This window comes from Amphiura filiformis, chromosome 12 (genome assembly GCF_039555335.1).
Source record: "Amphiura filiformis chromosome 12, Afil_fr2py, whole genome shotgun sequence".
NCBI lineage: Eukaryota > Metazoa > Echinodermata > Ophiuroidea > Amphilepidida > Amphiuridae > Amphiura > Amphiura filiformis.
Window position 1 is genome coordinate 35,951,862 of NC_092639.1, and position 17,070 is coordinate 35,968,931.

The window sequence follows — 17,070 nt, forward strand, 5'->3', positions numbered from 1 at the left end:
GTGTTTGGCTACAGATTGAGTGGCGGGAAAATTATGGTAACATTTTACTCTTCTGTTGACAAAACTGAAAAAGGCCTTAACCTTAAAACCAATTTCATAATATTATTGCTATTGAAAAGTAATGAATTTGTGACCGTACACCACGAATGAGCCGTAAATTCGTCCCCGGTCAATTTAGTTTTATTTCGTGTTTAGAAAATATATATCATAAGCTTTAAAATGGTATATCATTTGACTTCAAACGATATCCAGAAGCGGGTTATGGTTTGTTGAACCTTGCTCCTTCAACAAAATGGGTTTTTTTTCGGTTCTACATGTCTCTTTTTCCACATTGCTGGTAATAAATATCAAACAGTCATAATTGGCGGTCATTTCAAATCATCCCCAAGTCAGCGAGGTTCAGGAATATTCTCTCATTGTTAATTGTTGGTTATACATACCTAGACAAAATACAATGCTTTGTAACCCACCACTTGAACATGATTTAGCCAAAGCAAACAAAGACCAGAGCTATTTAAAAATTCTATAGAAATAGGTAGAAGCTTATTATCCTTTTCAACAATAGGATTATCGATTGGTTTAAAAGGTGTTTGACAAAATGAGATACTTAGAGCACCAATTTCAGGTAACTCAGAATACAATTTATGACATTTACGGCTCATTCGTCGTGTACGGTCACATTTAACAATAATCCGTTTGTCAAAAAAGCATTTTAACCCAACTTGGATCGTTGATTGTGCAAGCTGTGTTAACACTACATAAATTTTTTTAGGTAATATTTAGCGTTAGTATTAATACCCGTGGTATTGATATTGAATATAATTATATATAAATATTGATACTGATTGATGATGATACACTGCTTGCCTTTTGTGTAGGTTTAATATTGGAACACAATGCAACAAAGTATCAATCACCTTTAAATATTTTGCATCATTTTCTTCTATAGTTGGTTGTGATTCAGATCAATTTCTATGTTCTAATGGCTATGGTTGTGTAGATGAAGCCACAGTATGTGACGGCCAGGACCAATGTTTACATGGATCGGACGAACGAGACTGCAGTAAGATATGGTTTGTTAATTTGGTTGGTTCGCGAAAAGGAAACGGGATCCATATGTTTGCCGGGGTGTATTGAGGTGTATTTCCTGCTAACATAAACATAGGGCCTATCACAACTACAGTATGATCTCCGTTATCATATTTTTTTGTTATATATCTTTTATTATACATTCTTTGTGTTAATACTGGTTTATGTAATATTTGTCTAATTAGATTTCTGTGGCATTGAAGATATGTATCTTACTCCTAACAATGAATTCAATGTGACGTCACCACGGTTCCCTAGACAATACCCTCTTACCATCGACTGCTCCTGGACATTAGTTACTTCTACCAGAGGAACCATCGTCATAGAAATCATAACATTGGATACTGGTCTATACCAAGACAAGTTTTACGTAGGAGCCCCAAATGCGACCATTCCATTTGACGTTTATGAGGCTATTGAAGGACCACTTGTGTTAAGGTTCACAGGATCCGAAGCACCGAAGTCGGTGTTGTTGCCCCATTCGGAATTGAAAATGGCGTGGGATGCGTCGCCGTGGAGCCGAGACAAAAACACTGGTTTTTTGTGAGAATAACATGGTCAGAAACTAATAGTAAGTAAACGAGAACGTTATAATCATGGCTAGTTATTATTATATCGTGACTTGTTCCTAATATTTCAAAGCTGTAATTAAGTCGAAATGGTATTATGAAAACCAGTCGACTTCAAGATAACATTCATTTAATAAAATATCAAAATGGACATGGTCCAAGAGTTAATAATCAAGGGAAACCAAGATGGACCATTCGACACATTTTGATACAGGGCGTGAGTAGCCTTATTTGTGAGAGATAATTTGCGAAAAATGAAATGAAATCTGTACCCAAATCATTAACGTCCTATTAATACATCGAAATGTGTTTGTGCAACCGGTTCTCTATTAAAGCCCTAATAGTAAGCACTGCACACCCCCGTCTCAATAAAATGATAATATTAAACACTTTAATGAAGAGTGATACCACCCTCTGTTGTTATGTAGTTAATGCTGTTATGAAGTTTATGCATTATGGTCATAAACCCATATACAGGCGTCAACATTCGCGGATGTTTGTATGGACCACCATCCCTATCAACATATTGGTGTGTTAGCCCCCCCCCGCATCTACGCCTATATTAAACACTCAGCGGTGTCAAACTATATACAGAATAAACTGCATAATAGTATCAACAGCATAATAGCAGAGGGTGCTATTAACACTTTAAGACATGTACAAAACATAAACACGGCACCTTTAGTAGGGCGACTAGGTTTGTGTCATAGCGTTATTTCCCCTTAATTTATCCACAGCTACATGTTATACTGATGATTTCGTATGCCCTTTAAATCTGGGCCTGATGTGTCTTTACGCGGATCAGAAATGTGACGGTCGACGTCTATGCCCAACAGGACTTGACGAACAATATTGCGGTGAGTAATAATAGAAATAACAAGAGTACTTGACTTAGGTACTAGTTCAGGACCGATAGGGCTACCTGGGGTGTATTTGCTGCGTATAATGCATTGTATTGAGGCTAGTATTTAGTCCCACCTTCCGACGATTTTTCGTGCGTTTTTCCGTTGAGACAGGCGTTGCGTTTTCAGCAGCTATTTCCCACTCCAATAATGACCGTTGTTCTGTTTCACGACGTTTTCTGCAGCAAGTAATAAACCTAAGACTATATACTAGCCTTTAGAGTGCTCCTACCGTCAGAGGAACACAGTTTGCCGGTTCCATGGAAATAAAATAAACATCTAGACAGTCGCGCAAAACTAGGACAAAACGTCCGATTGGTCCAATTCCATACAGAAAGCAATGCTTTAGTAGTAATTAATTGTTTCTCTTTTTTACAGGATACTGTGGACCAAGAAATATATTTCTTGAAACTGTAGAAGTGTTGAATTACACCTCGCCCGGGTTCCCATTGCAATACCCGCCGAATTTAAATTGCGAATGGTATATCATAGCGGGGGAAAATATGATTATTGTATTACGTATCAAAAGCTTCGAACTGGAAAGAGGATTTGATTATCTTTTAACAGGTAGGCGGTTTGACTGTCACTCATATCACGTGGGGTGGACCGTGAACCAAATGCTTGTGTCATATCTGAAATGATAGTGGCATCTATGTATTATTTATTCTTCTTCAAATTAGAGAATTGTACTAAGATGGCTACCAGCATAAGAAAATCCGTTTGCTGCTTACGCCATTTACAGCATTCTGATCGTTCAGTCCTGTTTAACATGGTTATTTCAAAGATATTTTTGAGTGACTAACAATGATGCAATGTTCTTGATAGGTAATGGCTTAGTGGCTGGAAAAGAACAGACTGCTGAGCTAACAGGCGAGGTAAAGATCCGGACTATTTCATCTAGGGATTCCTCCATGTGGATGATACTTGAAACTGATAACACAGGCCAGCTAGCCGGATTCCATTTACAGATAGAAAAGCTTCCTGCAAGTAGAATTAATGGTAAAGTAATAAATATGATTCTTGAAATACTACCACCATACGATAACTATTATTTTGAACTCTCAAGCAGGAGCTGAAGCAGCTTACGATTATTTTCGACACTTGCTCTATGCGCAGATATACAAGTTTAATTAGCCATCGAACTATTATTAAAACTTTAATAATGATCAAAAGAATTCAATTGCATTACAAATAAGTAATGCGTCAGGATGGATGCGTTTTTTAAGATGGCTAATACCCTGATAGCAATTTTCACGTTCTTTGTAAGGATGGCGATTGTTTTTGCATCTGAATAATCTTGTTAATTATATTTTCTCATCCAATCATGAACCCTGTTGCTAGATATCCCGGGTTCAAATTCTGGATGATCAATTAGGCTCTATATCTTCTTATTTTGAGTAGCTACTATCATGACCATTGGTACTGCGTGTTGTTTGAAAGTATTAATTTGTTTGGTAATTATGGTGCAATGACCATTACGACTACTCAGTCGTGTGTATATGAGTACAACACACTGTGTGTAAATTGCCAAATGTTTACAGGGAAGCTATTGCACTTACCCACTTCTGGCACTGACCAGTCGAATGATGTAACAACGACTTAAACGACATTTATATTGAGTTTTGTTTTCTTTTCTTCTCAGCTTTATGCGAAGGTAGTGATTACCACTGTGGTTCCGGGTTTTGTGTATCTTACAATGCCAAATGCGATGGATTCACCGATTGCTATGCCAACAATGCAGACGAACTTCGTTGTGGTAAATACCGTCTCCTAAATGTCCAGCTATAAGCGAAGTGTTGAACTTTCTGGTGTTAAACTTGTATTATTTCATATAAAACTGTTCGGCACAATGTTCAAAATTCTATACGGATTCTGAATAATAAAACTAACTGTTATCAGATCAAAATCAAAATCAAAAACCATTAGCGAAGAGAAAGTTATTACAGATACATAAAAAGATGTTTTACCTTCCCAGCAAACACAAAAACGTTTTTAAAACGTTTTAAATAAGTTATATTTTGGGTTTTGGTTTAGGTAAAACGTTTTAATAACATTAAAATGTCGGGTTATATAAAGGTCATGAAATCGTTTGAAAACGTTTTGTATGAAAACACACTACAACAATATTTTTAAAATGTTTTCGAAATGTCATTGTAAACTATTTTTGGAAAAATTTTTGGCCAAATATGTTGTCAACACTTAAATAACATCATGTTAAAATATTTGCACCCAGCAAACACAGAAATGTTCTTAAAATGTTTTTTACAAAACGTTTTAATAACATTTAAATGTCGGGTTATATAAAGGTCGTGAAAACATTTTAAAAACGTTATTGTAAAATTTTGGGCAAACGTTTTTTGCAAAATATTTTTCAACCCCAAAATAACATTCTGTTTAGAATGATTTGTACCAAGTTTTCAAAAATGTTTTTGGAATGTTATTAAAACGTTTTTATACCCTTTATATAACCCGACATTTAAATATTTTCTGTAAAACATTTTTGTTTGCTGTGCAGTAAATTACCAAGAAATGTTATTTAATGTTATGAAAATGTTTTATACCATAAATGTACCCTTTATAAAACCCGACATTTAAACGTTTTCTGACAACCTTTTATAACCTTTTGCGAATGATGTCGAAAACGTTTTGTGTTTGCTGGGTTCCTATATCTGAAGAACTTCGCTATAATGTAGCATATTAATACTATTTTTTAAGTTACTTTACTGATGCATGGTGTAAGAAACCTGATACATGAGTCATTTTCTGGTACACCGATCATTTATCTGAACCTTTGTTATCTTATATATCTTTGCAGCATATATCCATTGTCCTGGGTCCTACCTGTGTGACAAAGCACCCGATGTGAACATCTCAAAGTGTGTGACGATGGAGGAAGTATGTGATGGCGAGATCGAATGTCCCGGAGGAGATGATGAAACATTTTGTGGTATTCATTTAATATTATTAACATTGGACAATGTTCCAATTAAACAAACTTTGGGTTCATGGTCAGAATTGTCCTTACGGCAGCTTACTAGAAACGACACTAATGTATCCGTACACTTTGTTTATAAATGAATAAAGATACTTTTTTATAGCTCCCATAAAGATCAATAATACTGTCATAAAATAAACGGCAGTTTCAGCATACCTGCCTAATGGATGAGTAACAAGTTAATGACTACAATGAGAACAATTGCTATATAAATCAACGAGCATTCAGAAATTCGAGTGCATGTGGAGTAACTCAACTTGACATAAAACATTCAGAATTAAGCTTTCTTATGAGATTGCTTGATGAAGTACTTTCTCTTAGGTTGTTTTATTTGTTCATTCAGTCATTTGTTCTTTTATCCTTGTATATACTTTGCAGATGTGAAGAAATGTCCAGATGATTGTTCTTGTCAATATGAAGGAGAAAGCCTCATGGTCTCATGTGAACAGGGGTGGGCGGATGAAACTCTAGACAACATGGCTAGAACATCAAATTCATTGTGAGCATACCACGAATACCCCGGCCTTGCGATGTTTAGTCAGAAGCCTGGTGTTTCTTTGCACATGCAAATAAGACATTTTTTAATAATTAATATTGAATAGGCCCAGATTTTTCTATCAGCCACTAAGATTATGATAATTTGAAGATAAAACCTGTTTTTAAAAGGTAACGCGTTCATTCCCTGTTTTCAAAGTTTTCTTCTGGTTATTTCAGAGTGTTATCAGAAGGACACATTGGAGCACTTGAACCTGGTATTTTTAAAGGACTCGCTCATTTACACACACTGTAAGTTTTGAATGCTCTTGTAATTTCAAAGTCAAGTAGTCTGAATCCGACGACCACATAACGTTTCAATTACGTTTTCAGTCCTTGTGTAATAATAAACCCTTCTACCATTTCTTTTAGGTCTCTGGAAGGAAATAGTATTAATATTTTAGAACATGGATGCTTTGACGGGCTTTACAACGTTACATGGTTGTAAGTATGAATTGAAAAAGAACATTTATCTTAACTAAAACAATTGGCCTTGTAAAAATATATTAAAGAAACAAGCTCTTTTACAATAACTGGATGATTTTTCGCCTTCATTTTTGTACCTAGGGATCTTTCACGAAACAACATGTCTTACATTCAGGCAAATTCATTTGAGGGTATGCCGATGTTGCAGGAACTGTAAGTATGAGGTTAAAATGTGGCCATTATTTCCAAGATTTAAATCCCAAACATGGTTATAATAATTGTAATTAAATCTATTAAAGTCTATTTTCATCAAACCATTTGTTTGGCAAAAATAGTTATAGCTGTAATTTGACATAACTACACTCGTGTTTCTGAGACAATCATTAGTTAATAGCACTGCAGAATGGTGAAAGTATTGTTTACTTTTGGTGAAAAGCCCCAAAATTGGCACAGATGTAGCTCTTGATATGCTTAACAAATTTGGATAAAGGGTCAATTTAAATTGATTCCAAGATGGCGGGTAGAGGTCATCGAATTTTATACAGGGAGAAAAACCATGTCAAAGTGTTCCTCTGATCATAAGGATTCAGAAAAAGTATAGTTTGACTTATCTGTGATGTATGGTTCTCAAGTTATAGGCAAAAAGGTCAACTACATTTGAACAAGTCTGAATTTGTTTCCCTTTCCCTGTTCGATATGACCTCTACCCGCCATCTTGGAATGAATTTAAATTGGCCCTGGATCCAAATTTGTTAAGCATATCAAGAGCTACATCTGTGCCAATTTTGGAGCTTTTCACCCAAATTTTACCAAATGTTTGCTATGATTTACCATTCTGCAACACTATGTCAAATCGAATTATCTTTCCATTACGTCGCAGAATCTTATCAAGACCGTAATGTGGCATAATTTGAGTTGTTAAGACATTAATGAGCTAGATTGACATTACCTGTATAAAATGTTTTTAAATTTAGGTATTTGTGGGATGTACCATTGATTACCATACAGAGCGACGCATTTGCCGGAGCTAGGCTTTTAAAAACTCTGTAAGTTAATTGAAATACTATCAGAATACGTCTTTCATAGTTTTGGTTATGGGTTTGATTTTAGTCATGTGGTTTCCCACTGTCATAGCTTAAATCCCGGCGGGAGTTGTTATAGATCGATTTGTTTCTATCCATTATTACGAACCCGGTGACGTACCCAGCACTTTTACGTTTTCAGAGGGTGGGCAATGGGGGGCAAAAAATGATACAAATCTTACATATCAGGGCTGCCAACATCCCACAGGGGGGAGAGGGGGACAAGACTTCTCACAGGGGGCACTGTACGAACCCACAGCTTTAAAAAAGTATTCTCTTTTTATTTTAAATAGTATGACCGCTAAAAGAAGTCAGCTGAACACTATATTGTTGTCTATGTATTCTCGGGTTTTTTGTTAATAGTATGACCGCTAAAAGAAGTCAGCTGATTATTGTTGTCTAATCACATTTATGAACCGCCTCTATCTATATTGCAATCTGGTGACCAACTGTTATATAGGCTAATGGAAAGGCCTGTTCTCTTCAGAACATGCTGTTTTGTGTTTTAAACCGTATACCAACAGTTCCAGAAATGTTCCCCATCATCAAGTTCAAGTTTATTTCACCATCATATCATAATTATATACAGTAACAAAAGTCGAGAAAAGGATGGTAGGACAATCACAAGAGCAAAGCTCGAAAGTCGTAATTGCCCTCAGTGCAAAAACAAAAGACGCCTACAGACAACAGACAAGGACGGGGTGAAAAACGGCAGACTGACAGGACTAGTGCATCTACAACTCATTAAAAGCTTCAAAATCCTATGAAATATCCATAACTGAAAACTGCTGGTAATCCCGTAATACATACATTCCGAGACCAAAATGTAAAACGGTGTGCAATTATTTTCTTTCCAAACAAAAAAGTGTGTTGATCCGTGAAAGAGCAAGAGAGATTTCAATAACTGTGCATGAAAATGGATTCCGAGGACTTGCCGCCCTACGAAAACTGTAAGTACTTGCATGAGAGCTAAACACGCAGCACGGATTGTTATCAGTCAAATAACATCGAATTTGTGTGTGTTCCTATACATTTGAATGGAAAGGTGTTAAGGGTGACCATTTTTAGAGCAACAATGTGTTTTGTGAATCACAGTGCAGATCTGTTCATATAGAAGCACTAACGGTGATCTCCAGCACCGGTATCGACGACATTGTAATTCCGACAATTGAATTGATGCTACTTATTGATTTTTTTAAGTAAAAACAACAACAAATAGGTCTGCACAATGGATTGAAAGTGATAAAGATTATAAGATGATAACACATTGTAGAATTCCCTGCAATGCTAATTTCGCCTGGATTCTGCCAAATCTAAATGTGTTTATTATAGTGATGCAAATTTGAAGCTACTAAAATTGACGCTTTTATTAAATGATATTCTTCTTGTGATTTGTTTTCACAATCCTTTCCTGTTCCTCTTTTCAATTTCCACAGGTACGTTGACGACCACCATTTGTGCTGCCATTTTGATACTCTTGACGACTGTATCACTCTAGAGCCACAACCACCGCTTTTCATGTGCGGAAGCCTTATGCAAAACTCTGTGTTACGCATATCAATGTGGATTCTGGGTATCAGTGCGCTAATAGGAAACGCCTATGTAATCGTTCTTCGCATACGGGAAAAACGAATACTTTAATAGCGTCAAAGCAAGCGGTGTTGATTGGTAGTTTGGCCGTGTCTGATTGTCTTATGGGGGTGTATATGGTTATTTTGGCATCCGTAGATGTTTATTACGGCGATGAATACTTCATTTATTCAGACGATTGGAGGTCATCTGGTCTTTGCAAACTAGAAAGTTTCCTTTCCCTATTATCGAGCGAGGCCTCGGTTTTCTTCATTACCTTGATAACATTTGACCGATTCCTTTGTATTATGTTTCCTTTAAGCACGATCAAATTTCATTTGCGATCATGTCGAGTTGCGACCCTGATAGTTTGGCTGATCGCTTTCGTGTTAGCGCTAGTTCCTACTTTACTTGCCGGACCTGAGTCAGAGTTTTATGATCTGTCCGATGTTTGTATTGGTTTACCATTGATTACTCGCCCTACAAGTTATAACATCGAATCGAGTGATGTTGGCGGTCTTAATTCAGCGCGTACGTTTGATCTACCTGTACCAGAGCAATTTAAGCCAGCATGGTTTTTCTCAATCTTCATATTTCTTGGTTTAAATTTAGTCTGCTTTCTTTGCATATTTGTGTGTTATTTCATAATGTTTATAAATGTCAGAATAATGCGTCAGAAGATGAAAGGGGCAGTAAACAACGAGAGGGATGCAGATTTAAAACTGGCGGTCAAAATGTCGGCGATAGTTGGTACAGATTTTATATGTTGGATGCCAGTAATTATCATGGGTCTCCTCTCCCAGACGGGAGCCGCCGTGATTCCACTGCAGATGTACACATGGTCTGTTGTATTTATCATCCCTATAAATTCGTCCCTTAATCCATATTTATACACAATCGCGTCTCTAATTACTGATTATAGAAAGGCAGGTAAAAAATCAAAATCTATATCGTCAGTCTCAGATATGTCAATGAGACAAACAAATGTAACAGAGGCAGAGTAAAAAAATCCCAGAAATCGATCGCAAAATTCATATAATTAGTTCAATACGCATACGCATGCTCGGATTGCACGATTCTTATAATGATTAACATTGTTTGTTTGTTTGTTTGTTGTTTGTTTGTTTGTTCAACCGGTCGGTCCGGCTGATACACACTTAGTTCCTGATGGGACCAGGCTCAAGCAAAATGCTAGCCTGTATGAAGACAAAAGAATGAGACAGAATGGCAGAAAAATGGGCAAGGAAAAGGAAGGCCACTTCCTAGCAATCAACTATACAATGCTCTCAGAGTATTGTTGAATCTACATCTACATCTACAGGAATACGGTCCATGAATCGTCTCACCTGTCGAACAATATGAATAGTTTACCATTGTAACTACTTTATTTACCTTGGGTCCCTGAGATTATTGCAATTAAGAAATTGGCAGGACACTCGGGTCACCACAAACTTCTTTGTGATGCGACTAGATTTCCCATGGCTGCAATCTGTTTCCCCCATAGAAGCCCATTCAGCTCATGTGTCGATCGATTGTATTTACACGTGGCTTGTAGATGAAAACATTTAGAAATTTTTGTAATGAGGTAAAAATACAGGGTGCATAAAATATTCAATTGCAGAGTAGTTTGCGATTTACACATACGTAAAGCTAGACATTTGAGTTCAACTCCTATAGCCACCATTTCAGGGATTACTTCCAGCGGCGATATTCTCGTCATTATTCGCATTCGAATGCCGGACTTAGCGTTCAATTATGTGTGGAAATGATGCGGGTATCCTGAAATGGTGTAAAATGGGATAAAGGGAAAAAACTAAATATTTATAAAGCGAGCGTTAGAACTGAGATGATAAAGGATTTACTGACTTTGTACAGTAATTTGATGTTAGAAAATCTAATGAAAAAGTGGTTCATTTGAAATATCAACACAGAAGGCCAAATTCCGCGATGATACCCGTCCGTTAATTTTGAGTTTTGAGTACAAAATATGCCAATGCAATTTTTTACTCATATGGAACTGTAACCACGATGGTAGGTCCGAGACTATAAAGGTTGAACTAAGGGTTTATTCCTTGATTTTAAAACAAATAAATCGTACGTTTTTCAACATTCTGCTCTGATACAGAACTGTAGCCAAGATTGTACAGACACGAGACTATACAGGTTGCACGAAGGGTTTATTCCTTTACTGGAACGTTTTAATATTTTTGGATAAGGCTTTTATAACAATATATATCAAGTTTCTTAAAATAAATGTACAGTGTTAAATTCATATAATGCGGTTTGTATTTATAATTTGAAACATAAAATAAAGTCGGCTTCTAAGATTCATATTGTTTTCAAATGCTTATTGCTTTATGTTGTTGAGCACCGTAAATTTACACAGTAGTAAGTATGCTTTACGGAAGCGTCTAAGTGCCAAGTCGTAGCACTTCCGCACTTCGACTACTAGACTAGTATATCATAATACTAATCACAGAGTGTCCGTTTATTATAAATACACACGTGACTATCTCCGCGGTAGGAAGTCTGAAAGTGGCCCAACGGGTGGTCTTCTTGAACATTAGAATGCAAAAGTGGTAAGCAACACCAGACAGTGCAGAAAAATTGTCTACTTTGTTTACTTTGTGATACTAGTATTATTGTAAACGTTTCCGTCGATAGTATTTTTTCCGTCGAAAAATATTTTCAAAATGTTGTTTTTGATAACATATTCCAAATTCGGACCCCTCCCCCATGTGTCTCCATGTGTAATAATATTGCAATTCAATTATTACTTAAATTTGATGATATTTATCTAAGGAGTTTCTATCCATATCAGTGGCATGAGGATTTGGTCACGCTTGCTGGTCTTGGTATGTCGTGCACACGCGTCACGTGCGTATTTATAAATACAACCGAAGGTAGCTGGTAGCATGGAAGAAAGAGATGAGAAGGAACCACAACGACTTCGATCGGCCAAATTTTAATCCGCTTATCTATTGACGCATGAAAAGAAAAGCTATCAATGGTACTTCCTTTCATGTATGATCCATTTACCGCGATCGATGCTTGGCGAAATCATTACTGGAAAAATTTTATAACAAACCCATCCACGAACAAACAAACGCTACCCAGAAGTAAGATTATGGAATTTCACTGATGCTCTGAACATGTATAGTAGCTTTGTTTTGGGATCTACAGTCAAACTGTTTTCTTGATCGTGTTGTGTAGAAAATGTCCTATAAAACATCGAAAAGGTAATCAAAATCTGCCGGTTTTTTGCTGAGTTTCATCTTTAGCAAATAAGGTAAGATTTTGGTGACTTTTTCGATGAAAAATAGATGTAAAATGTTCTTAAATAATGCACAATGTTCCGGTTGAGTCCGGTACATAAAACCTGTTTAATTTAATAGTTTATATGTGTATAATCGTAACTAGCTAACTCGTTTCAGTGCCAAAGACTGCGAACTCTGAGAAAAAAGTCATCAAAGTTCGGAAAAATTGGGCAAAATGGAAGAAAAAGATGTAGGCCATCAAAGACCGATGATCAAGTCACCAGAGAAAATCCTATAGGGTGCTTGCACGGAAGGTCATTAGTTCAAATCATCCTTCACACACGCTCCAGAAGACATGCAAATACATGGAATACAATACCAATCACCTATTTAACGCGGGGTATTGATCAAAGTAAATCCTCATGAATAACAATGTCAACTAAATGTCGGTAAAGGGAGTGGACAAAGTGAATGCGTTCGTTGTGGTTCCTTCTTATCTCTTTCTTCCATGCTGGTAGTAAACACACATTTTAACGACATCATTTCAACCTTTATGCTCAATATATACGTTTATTACCTGTTTCAGCTCTGCTGCCACCACATTATTTTCCCCAGACCTTAATTATTGCAAGAGATGGCGTGACATAAGAAGTCATGTAGCAAAAATTGTCTTTTCGAAAATTAAGAAAAAATAGGCCAGAATTGAAATATTATAAATTAGATTGAATGTTAACCCATTACCAATTGATGCTTTGGGGGAACATTTACACCAATGCAAATATTGAACAAATGTGAATAAAAAATGGTAGGCACGGAAGATTATTACCAGGAAAAAACAATGTAAGACAAATTAATGAAATATTGCCTTTTTTTTCAATTTTATCTTACCGGTTTTTATTTTGTTCTCATGAGCTTCAGTCTATTCCATATAAAATGACATATCTAACCAACGATAACACCAAACTGGATGAAACGGAACATTATAGCTGGATATGATATTTTAATACCATAATTGTTATTTGTTAGATTGTTATCTAGCAGTCAAGTTAGCTCAATCGATAAGGCGTTCGACTGTGGTACGAGAGGTTGCGGGTTCGAACCCTGGCGGTGCCTATACGCTCACGTGGAAAAATTGAGTTAGCTTGAAATTCCCCTGGACAAGGAACTCACTGCTAATTTGTCTCGTTGTAACCCGTACGAAACTCGGGGAGCTGATCCTGGTTGCGATGGTTATTTGTGGAATGTCTAGGGTGTGCGCTCCTGAAGCAGCAAAGTCCCTGATTTGTTGTTTAATGGTTTGTGGAATGATGTAGGGCCGTAGTGGTCAGCGACAACCTGTAAAGTGTGCTGAGGCTTGTGGATCAACGTCTAGGCGTTGTGCCTGTGCGTAGCGCACTATAAATCACTGCGCTTTTTTCTTTTCTTTTTAAATTAAAATACAGTTGCGTCAAACTACAACTTGCCAGGAAAAAAAGGTTGGCACACTTTGCCTGTCTTTTGGTATATCTCTGTCCCCGCTCCCCCAATTCAATGTTGGACCAAGCCATGTTGTCAACAGGTCTGTGAGACCCTCCAACATTGAAGGGTGGGAAATGGGGAAGGGTGAGATATAGGGTGTCTGTACTTCATATTACATGCATATTTCACTCGCCTCTCCCATTTTGATAGGGCACGCATTTTAATTGTTTAGTGTAAGTGTCAATGTGCCAACTATTTTTTCCTGGATTGTAGGAGCAAATTAGTCGTTTATGGCTGCACCATGGGGTGGTGAACAGGTTGTACCCTAGCGGATGGTATCAAGGTTTGATTAGTGAGATTGTGTATTTCACTTCTGGGTTTAAATGTTTAAATGTGTCTGTGGAAGACACAGCGTTAGGATAGTTATGTGTTTCTACACCAGGAAATGACTATGAGCGTGTTTATAGTGAATATACCGCATTTTGAGTATACCGTACAGGATCTGTTTATAGTGAGACACAGTTACCGCACAAATTATATACCAACTAACATTATCGTACATTTGCAATGACCCCGAGGTCACACGGGGAATGTGTAAATATTGTGGCGCGAGCTATAAACAGCCCATTCAACAATATGATCATGGCCATGATGGCGGTGAACATGTAGCTTCTGTTTTGATAACTCTTGGGGTGAAAATCGTTCCGAATGTCCTGCGCGCATCCTACGCATCATGAAGAATCTCCTACTTCCGGTTATACCGCACACAATTTATACTGGTGTGTTTATAGTGCAAATATCTGGCAACAATATCCATCGGTTGAGAAGGATATCGATGTACCGTACATACATATACTGCTAGTGTTTATAGTGGGCAAGTATCCGGATAATTTCTGACCGGATAGAAATTATACCGCAATGTACCGCACATCTGCTCCCACTATAAACACGCTCTGTGACGTAACATGTCATACAGGGTGTCCCAAAACACCCTCATCCGTGGACAATGAAAAACGGGTACATTTCTTTAAAAGGACATATCTTTAAAAGTTGTGAGCCGATTGAAATATTTGTTTCGCTTTATTAAAGCTAATGCTTAAAGGTTTCTTTACATTCCAAAATATATTACATACCAAAATCCCACATCTGCTGCTCGACCTAGAACTTATCAACCCCTCGCTCTCTTACCGTATGTGAAAGACGTGTCGGAGAAACTCAAACACATATTCGGAACATATAATATCAAGACTGTGTTCAAACCGCTTAGCAGCATGTGCCAACATTTGGTGGCGCCCAAGGACAATTATTCTGAGATCCAAGATCAGTCAGGTGTGGTATACAGGATTCCGTGCGCGGATTGGACAGTGTATAATTATATTGGTGAGACTGCGCGGGCTCTTGGAGAGCGTATCAAAGAATACACATCCCAAAGCAAGAGCGCTGTTAAGACTTCTACTGTCGCATAACATCTGAAGTCCACCGGGCACCGTATAGCGAGATCATCAAAAAGGAGAACAAGACTCACAACAGAAAGATCAAGGAATCCATAGCAATGAAGAAAGAACAAATCAGGTTAAACAGAGACGGGCGGCCGGGACACAGTGTCATCGCCCCGATATCTTCATGGCAGAAATCGCCATGGTAGGTTAAATCCACCGCCACACATAGCCATTTTATATCGACCTGTTTAATGTCGCATAAGAGCCGAAGGACATCTGACTAAGGCTACTGACAATAGCCCCGATTAGCCCGGTTACTGTCCTCGCTGTGTGTTAGTCAAGCATTGTACACCATTGGTCATATGGTTTTAGACTACCTTCACGATTGACCTATACACTGCGCTATATAATTCGGCACATATAAATCAAAATTATTGTCAGTTTTTGACTCAAGACGCAAGCTAGTATCTCAAAGCGCAAGCCAGCGACTATCATATCTGTTAAAAATATATATTCACGTGCAAGGAACCATGATCTGGTTTCTTTATACGAAATCATTTACGGGAGATATTCATCATTTTCAAACCCGGTATCCAAAGATTTATCGTCTGAATATCAATCGTGCATAGCACATCCACGTGTATTGATCCCGTGTATTCATTTTAGTGTCTCTTGCTGTGTGGTGTAATTATTAACCGGGCGATGTCGGTGTGTGGGATATTCCCAAAATTTACGAAAGTCTTCTAGAAACACCTAAATCATCCACGTGTGAGGAAGACAATCAGCCAGTTACAACTGCCTGAGGATACCGAAAATATTTGCAAGGTAAATGAAATTTTTCCTTCATTAGTTTCCGTTGAAAGTTTCAAAGCTACTTTTGTTTAATAAATAGATAAATTAAGAAATCCAAAAAAATATATTAAAAAATGAACAAAAACTTTAATTGACAGACGTGAGTGTGATTGACATCACCTATTACTACCTATTTATTAAAATGAGCATTGATGCGCCAATTTCCAATGAAGTCAACTTACAGACCAACTCACTTAATCACTTGCGTTTCAGTTTCTAAACAATAGACTTCCACCAAACACTGAATATATATATATATAAAAGACTCTTAGATTATAATCATCTCCAGCAGCTCCCCATTTTACACCTGGGTGGAGTGAAGTAATTTTGCCCAAGGACGCAACACAATAGCCGTGGTGGGGATCGAACCCACAAGCTTTCGATTATGAAGCTCTTGCCCTAATAATTAGGCCAATAAAAAACAATAAAAACATGATAAAATTATTAAAAGTAATATAATATTCCAACCTCCTACTCAAGAAATTTAATATTTCGACAATTTCATCAATCATGTCATGAGTATAAAATGGCAAACTTGGAATGGGACAAACAGTGCTAATGTAGTGCAACAGGAATTTGTTTTCCAATGCAGGTGAACCGGATCCAATGAACACATTTTATTGAAGTGAATGGAACTCATAATGTATCACATAGTATTTTTACATACATATCAAAGATGATTCGGAGCTTCCAATTCAGGAACTATATAATTCATTTTAAAAGTATAATTTAATTCAATCAATTCATTTAGAGGAGCAAAATTAAGGTTCGAGCAAGATAAAACAGTACAGGAAGAGGACGACCAAATGTATTTATTAAGAAATAATGTCACACACATTAAGGGGACACTGACGTTGTAAAATGGGACAATAGGTGTATTTAGGCGGCATTTTAGGGA

The 17,070-nt window shown here is 37.1% G+C and overlaps 1 long non-coding RNA gene across 1 annotated transcript; it reads left to right on the top strand.

The window, feature by feature from the left end:
• Positions 1 to 5,383: 5,383 nt before the first annotated feature.
• On the top strand, positions 5,384 to 6,337 carry LOC140165366 (uncharacterized). Its single transcript, XR_011860694.1, has 3 exons — positions 5,384 to 5,507; positions 5,934 to 6,054; positions 6,270 to 6,337. It is a non-coding gene; the product is annotated as an uncharacterized lncRNA (long non-coding RNA).
• Positions 6,338 to 17,070: the final 10,733 nt, after the last annotated feature.